Consider the following 6,996-nt stretch of genomic DNA (forward strand, 5'->3'; position numbering starts at 1 on the left):
TGTGACTAATGAATAAAAGGGTCCTATCTAGTGAAAAATAATGTTAATATTAATGTTCCTATTTAAGAGTATATATTCTCTCTCTCTCTCTCTCTCTCTCTCATATGGCCCATTTAGTTTTTGTTTGTTTTTTTGTTAATCCTCGCCCGAGGAGATTTTTCCCATTGATATTTTAGAGAGGGTGAGAGAGAGGAGGAGAGATAGAGAGAAAACATCCATGTGCGAGAGATACATCACATCGATTGGTTGCCTCCCACATTCGCCAGGTACATTCCCTTGACTAGAATCAAACCCATGACCCTTCAGTCTGCAGGCCAAGGCTCTAACCATTGAGCAACCGGCTAGGGCCCCATTTAATTTTGACTACTGTTTTTTCTACTCTGTATTGTTCATCCAGCATTTCCTAAATGGAGCCTGGGGATAGAGGTCTATGGTGCCTTCAGGACTCATATACACACCCACCCACACCACACTAGCTGCAGCTCCTTAATGGAAGTTCTGGAAACACACACTCTGAGGAAAACACACTTAGCCATAGCTCATTTCCCTCAGCCCAGCATTTCACAGGTAAGAAAACTGAGGCCCGGAGAAGTGACTTGCCCAGGTCAGTGGTTAGTTAGCGCTAGAACCAGACTCAGAATCAAGGTCCCAGGTAGGGGGTGAAGAACACACCATTTGCCTTGGCTGCTCTCTGCCCATCTTTCAGGGCTGGCTCTCCCTTCCCTGGGCCCCCTCCTCGGGCGCTCAGAGCTGCCACAGCCCTTCCATTCCACGTCCACCTCCCACCGCTGCCGCTGCTCTTGACCCAATTTCCCCATCCAAATGCACTTGACTGTTTTCCCTTCGTTGCGTATTTGTTGTTGTTACCATGTTGCACAAGCAATTAATTTACAAAACTTTAGTAAATTTTCATTCCTCCCCCCCCCCATTGTAAAAGTAACAGATGCGCACAGAAGAAAATTTGGGCAAAAAAGAAAAAGAAAAAAGAGGCTCGTAATCATATGACCACTGTTAAAATGTTGTTGCAAAATAAATACAAGTAAAATAGAATCAATCACTGAGCAGCTGTTCTTTTTTTAAAAAATATCGCAGATAAACAAATTTTAGTGTTTATTTATTCAATAAATATTTACTGAACATCTACCATATGCCAAGCACTGCTCTGGGTTTAGGTACATGGTAATTAGACAAAATAGTCCAAGTCCTTGTCCTCAAGGAGCTACTTGTAGTGGGGAAAGGTAGAGAGATGATTAACAAATAAATATAAAATAGGCTTGCTGGTGTTGAACACTACACACTAAAAGTGAAGCCGAGATGGGGAGGTTGGGGAGTGCTGCTTTAATAGGATAATTAGGAAGGCCTTCCTGAAAAATGACATTTGACCGGGGCCCAGAGAGGAGTAAGAAAGTGATCCATTCATTCATGCACACAAATGTCTATTGGAAGCATTCCAGACTCTGAGGATGCAGCAGAGAAGAAAGGAGACATTCCTTTCTAGGCCACCGGTCCTCTCCTTCACTGCAGACACCTTTGTTCCACCCAATGGCTTGAAGACTGAATAGCTTAGGAAGGGAAGGAAGTGAAAGAGCTACCCTAACCATGTTAATAAAGACTTAAAATATCTAAAATTAATGAATATCGATCCTCTTCCCAAATAAGACTTGTTCAACGTTCTCTGCTCACCACTGCCATCTTAGTTCAAATGTTGACCAACTTTTACTGCATGCTGTTATTTCTACTGTCCCAAAGTAATCATTATTATTAAAAATGGTTTTGAGTAGTCATAGTTTGTTTAATCTGTATGTTTTCTAAATGTTTACTCACTGTTTCTTCTTGCATCTCACTATTTTCTTCTAGGTTCAGTTTTCTTCTTAGGTACATGCTTCAAACGTTTCCTTAGCAAGGGTCAGTGGCTAACTCTCTGTTTTTGTTTTTAAAGATTTTTTAATTGACTTTTACAGAGAGAGGAAGGGAGAGGGAGAGAGAGAGAAACATCGATGTGAGAGAGAGATATCGATCAGCTGCCTCCTGCATGAACCTCTACCAGAGATTGAGCCCACAACCCAGGCATGTGCTCTGACTGGGAATCCCATCGGCAACTTTTCAGTGCACCAGATGACTCCCAACCAATTGAGCCACACTAGCCATGGCTCCCTGTTTTTGTGTGTCATTTGAAGATGTGTTTAATTTGCCCTCCTTTTTAAAGAATAACAGCTTTATTCAGATATAATTGACATGCCAGAATTCACCCTTTTAAAGTGTACAATTCAGCCCTAGCCGGTTTGGTTCAATGCACAGAGCGTCGGCCTGTGGACTAAAGGGTCCCAGGTTTGATTTCGGTCAAGGGCACATGCCCAGGTTGTGGGCTCGATCCCCAGTAGGGGACGTGCAGGAGGCAGCCAATCAATAATTCCATCTCATCATTGATGTTTCTATCTCTCTCTCCCTCTCCCTTCCTCTCTGAAATCAATAAAAATATTTTTTAAATGAAGTGTACAATTCAGTGGTTTAGAATATATTTACAGAGTTGTGCAACCATCACCATTGTCTAATTTTAGAACATTTTCATCATCTCAAAAAGAACCCTGTACCCATTAGCTGTCACTTTCCATTCTTTCCCCTCTCCCTCAGCCCCTGGCAACTAGTAACCTACTTTTTGTCTCTACAGACTTTTCATATAAATGGAATCATACAATATGAGTCCTTTTCTGTCTGACTTCTTTCACTTGATCTACTGTTTTCAAGGCTCATCTGTATTGTTGCATGTATTAGTATTTCTTTTTTTTTTCTTTAGTCCTCACTTGAGGATATTATTTCCATTGATTTTTTATTTTATTTTTAGAATAAACACCTTTATTACATGAGTTAAGACAGGAGGGAAGAGGATGTATTTGCCTTCCCGGGCGGGCCTTGATTTCCTGCAATTAGAGCTCCAGCCCCTGGCCCTCCAGCACACAGCCATCTGCTGGGCACGCTGGCCTGGTCTGGAGCGAGGCAGGCAAGAAGCCCGCCTGCTGGAGCTGCCCCTCGAGAAGACCGCTGATTTTGGCGTTCTTTTTCCTGTCATCAGATTTCTTCTGACTTTTCTTTGATCGTTTTTTCTTTAAAATCTCTTCCTCCTCAGGAGTCAGCTTGGCCCCTTCCTTGCGGCCCAGGGGCAGTGCATAGTGGGACTTGTACCACTATCGGTACGATGTGCTGTCAATGAGCATGATGCAGCTCTTTACTAGGGTCTTGGTGCGGACCAGTTCATTGTTGGATGCATTGTAGGCAACATCAATCATCCTTGTTTTGCGTACAACACTCTGAGCCCCAGGAGAAGTTGCCCACATCCAGCCTCAAGGCTCGGTACTTCTTGTTGCCACCCCGCACAGGGACTGTGTGTATGTGGCGGAGTCCAAATTTAGTGCTGCCAGCAGGGCATCCCAGCTCATATTTTCGCTTCCTGTGGTAGGGCTTTCTCTTTCCCCTTGTCTTGTGGCACTTGTGTCAGTTGTCCCCAAGAGATCCCCATGGGTCAGCACTGGCTGGAAAGAGCTCCACTGATTTTTAGTGAGAGTAGAAGGGAGGGAGGGGGGAGAGAGAGAGAGAGAGAAACATCGACGTGAGAGAGACACATCAATGTGTTGCCTCCTGGACCGGGATGGGCCTGTAACCCAGGTACATGCCCTTGACCAGGAGTGGAACCGGGACCCTTCTGTCCTTGGCCTGACACTCTAACCACTGAGCAACCAGCCAGGGTACATGTACAATGTATTAGTATTTCATTTTTTATGGCTATATAATATTTTTGTACCACATTTGTTTATCCATCAGCAGTTGATGTACATTTGAGCTGTTCCCACTTTTATTGGCATTTTTAAAGAAAGCTGCTACGAATATTTTTGTGTAAGTTTTTGTGTGAACATGTTTTCAATTCTCATGGTTACATACTTAGGAGTGAACTTGCTGGGCCACATGGAAACTCTATGTTTAACTCTTGGAGGAGCTGCCAAACTGTTTTTCACAGTTGCTGCACCTTTTTACCAGCAACATATAAGGGTTCAATTTTCTCCACATCCTCACCAATGTTTCTTTTCTTTTCTTTTTTTAAGTAAATAGCAATCCTCCCTCCTCCCCCTGCCAAAAAAAAAAAAGAAAAAAAGAGAAAAAACAATAAATAAATAGCATCCTAGTGAATGGGAGGGGATATCTTGTATGTCCTATCTTGTGAGTTTAACTCCCTTAGAGCTGTGGTCGGCAAACTGCGGCTCGCAAGCCACATGCGGCTCTTTGGCCCCTTGAGTGTGGCTCTTCCACAAAATACCGACTTCTGCGCATGGGCCATGAAGTTTCAATCCCACTGTACATGCGCACCCGCATGTGGTATTTTGTGGAAGAGCCACACTGAAGGGGCCAAAGAGCCGCATGTGGCTCGCGAGCCGCGGTTTGCCTACCACTGCCTTAGCGTTTAGGAGATGCTTGCCTGCGGGAAAGGAGAGGCGGAGGAGAAGGCACAGGTGTGTTCGTGGGAGGGTTAGAGAGCTGGAACATTTGTTTTAAGGGATTTTAAAGGCTGGGTGTTTAGGGGAGGATCTTACTCATCAGCTTTAGGCTGATGCACCAAAATGAGATTTATTCTCTTAACTTCATCTATCCTTGGATGTGGTTACTGGCAAATGGCACTAATTGGATTTCTGCTGTCTTTCTCCCTGAGTAGGTTTAAGCTATTTACGCTCCCGATGGGGAAGGGAAGTGTAAACTATTTACTTTTAAATGTGCTTGGCTTAGGGAAGATAGGGCTGACTAGGTGGCTGAAAACTGCTGTTTAACTATCTGTCTTAGTTTCCCTACTCCACGTGTCCTGGAATTTTCCTAGCTTCTTACTATCCTATAACCGGGGGGAAACGCCAAAAGTTTAAAATCAGGATGGATTCTGAGGAACTGACACATAGCCTTATTCAAATTCATAAGAGCTTTAACAGGAGGGATTTATATACACAGGCAAAGCAGCTGCTTGCTCCCAGGGGTGGCCGGCCTGGAGAAAACCCACCCCCTCCCAGGACAGGGTCTCTTTTTTATAGCGGGTTAATATCAAAACCATATGGTGGATGGTCACGACCACCAGAAAGAGCAGTGCATTGCTGAGTGAGCCGATACCATCTGTACACATGCATTAATGTCCTCCTGGGGCCTGGCGGGTATCGTTGGGTAGTATTCAGCTTTCTGGGTAGTCCTCCAAACCTGAGGCTGTAGAAAGTTAAGCAGTCACAGAAGCTTAAACAGACAGCCCAGAATTTTCTAGACGCCTTTACTTCGGGAGCCACATTAAATCTCTAAAGTGAGTTCGCCTACAGCTCACTATAACAAACAGAACCTTAAAGAGGAGGTTACTGTGGAATTCCTGTGTGCACTCACTGAACAGAGGCTCAAGTCCCTCGTTGGGAGTTTTGTAGTCAATGATAGGGACTTACGGACTGCTTTCTATGTGTTGGGCAGAGTTCTCAGTGCTTCATGTGGGTTAACTCATTTAATTTCCAGGTAAGGACTGTTATCATCCCCTATATCAGTTGAGGACACCAAAGTACAGAAAAGCTTTAAGGATTCGCCCAAGTCCCCCAGCGAAGCAAGGGATGGCATCTGGGACACCTGGAAGTGATTTCAGAGCTCGAGCCTCTCCTAGCAACAGTGTGAAAGAAGTCTCTGAAACGCGCACAAAAACAGACGAAATTCTAGGGTAACACAGAGCCAAAATTCCTGCGGGCTGAGTAAAAAACTCAATTTCAAAGTGCCTGCCTGCCAGCACGCTTTCAACCCGAACTTTCTCATTTCCCGGCCTCCCCTCCCCCTCGGACACATGCCTGACAGCCCGGGATGCCGGGGAAAGGTCGCCGTTGGGTTTGGCTCCTCCCTTCCCGCGCGCGCAGCCCCTTTCCCGCTGAGCCCACAGCCCGTGGATTTCCCGGTCCTTGCTCACGCACCCCCGCACTTTAGTGGATACCCCGGGTTCTGGCTCACGCACCCCCGCACTTTAGTGGATACCCCGGGTTCTGGCTCACGCACCCCCGCACTTTAGTGGATATCCCGGGTTCTTGCTCACGCACCCCCGCACTTTAGCCCCGCGCGCAGAGCCGCCAGTCCTCGAGCTCAGTGGACCTGCCAAGAGCCATCCGCCCGCCAGCTTTGCCCTTACCCCTCCCCTCCCCTCCGGGAGGCAGGCAGTGACACCGCCGTCAGCTTTCCCTTCCACGGTGGCTTGGCTGCTCCCTCCAGGGGCCTCCCAGGACTCAGCTCTGAATTCATTCTGCCATTAGGCGCATTCAGGACCAAACGTCTATAGTTTGGGGGGTTGGGAGGAGTTGCTTAGGCTCCCCAGCCCCCAAATCTGGGCATAAGGCTGGACTGGGATGTCTTAGCTCTTTGGTTCAATCTGAAAGCATCCTTAAAAATTTCCTATGGCCACCATTTTAGGTGAAAAAACGGAGGCCAAAGTGACGTTCATGTGCAGTTAGACACGGACACCAGGGCCAGGCGAGTATTGCACATTTCCTTCAACAATTGTGAGTCAGGAATTCACTATTCCGGGATTTGGCATGAAGGGTGGGGGTGGCGTCTGGAATCCTGTTATCTCTAAGAAGTGAAACTCCTAGAAAGTGAGATCTTCAATCCCCCAATGGAGAAAACTGGGGCTTGGGGGTGGGATGGTGGTCTGATGCCCTCCGCCAATGCAGGATCCATCCTCAGATGCCCACACTCCATCCCAGGCAGGAGGAGGGCCCTTGGATTGGGGCCCGTCCGGGGCATTTTCCACCGGTTTGGTATGGCGGTGGGGGGAATAAGCTTTCTGATTCCTTCCAAAGTTTCCTGCAGCGGGAAAAGCAGTCGGACATACAAGCCTGATCTTTGCCGACCGCACTGACTCACAGAAACACGGTGCGTGTTTTTTGAAACAGCTCCGACTCGGACCACTCATTGCACTCGCCGGGGGGGCGGGGCCTCGGACGGGGGGCGGAGCCG

General features: G+C 46.9%; 1 pseudogene; it reads right to left on the reverse strand.

Moving 5' to 3' along the window:
- LOC102257207 overlaps positions 1-6,282 on the reverse strand; it is a 33,727-nt pseudogene extending 27,445 nt beyond the window's left edge.
- Positions 6,283-6,996: the final 714 nt, after the last annotated feature.

Source organism: Myotis brandtii, unplaced genomic scaffold, assembly GCF_000412655.1.
Source record: "Myotis brandtii unplaced genomic scaffold, ASM41265v1 scaffold280, whole genome shotgun sequence".
Taxonomy (NCBI): Eukaryota; Metazoa; Chordata; class Mammalia; order Chiroptera; family Vespertilionidae; genus Myotis; species Myotis brandtii.